The sequence below is a fragment of the Eucyclogobius newberryi genome, unplaced genomic scaffold, assembly GCF_026437365.1.
Source record: "Eucyclogobius newberryi isolate DKJ021-1_F unplaced genomic scaffold, fEucNew1.0.hap1 SCAF_425, whole genome shotgun sequence".
Taxonomy (NCBI): Eukaryota; Metazoa; Chordata; class Actinopteri; order Gobiiformes; family Gobiidae; genus Eucyclogobius; species Eucyclogobius newberryi.
In genome coordinates this window covers 14,312-15,000 of record NW_027316085.1, presented here as the reverse complement: position 1 = coordinate 15,000, position 689 = coordinate 14,312, and positions in this window count along the sequence as shown.

The window sequence follows — 689 nt, the reverse complement described above, 5'->3', positions numbered from 1 at the left end:
TTTATTTCATTGTATGCGATAATGTCCTGCTTGAGGTTGCAGTTGTGCACAAAATGACAATGGACGGTAAAATGCCACGAACCACTAAGTTCAGAAAAATCACTTTAAACCCTTACCATATTTCAAATATTACACTTTCTTTTTCAGTTTCTTTGTTGTAATTTGTCTTCAAAACAACTCTTTGAACTTGTTCGATATACAACCCATCTGTAGTTGCTGATTGAAAGCTTAAAACACTGCAGCACAGTTAACTATTTACAGCAGTGTTTTTATTTCTTATAATATACTGTTTTTACTTGCTGTTGACAGCACTCAGTGGTAATAATACACATAGTTATACTCTGAAAATCAATTTCCATTGTGAAGAGGGTTTATGACTAAACACACAGATTGGAACACATTATAGAACTAATTTAATTTCATATCTTTGGGGTATTGAGTGTTATCTCCTATATTTTATACAATGATGATTTTTATATTACAAAAGCTGCAATTCTCCAGTTATTTCAGTTTGATTCCTTTGCCAATCTCTCTTTATTGCATATTTTATTGTTAACCCCGATTGCAACCTCACAGCCTCGTATATATTGCACACTTCCCAACAGTTTTACTTTCCCAGCTCTGTTTTTAGTTTTACAAATCTGCAGAATTTGCTCTCCCTCACTCTGGAGACTCGATGCAGCTGCGAA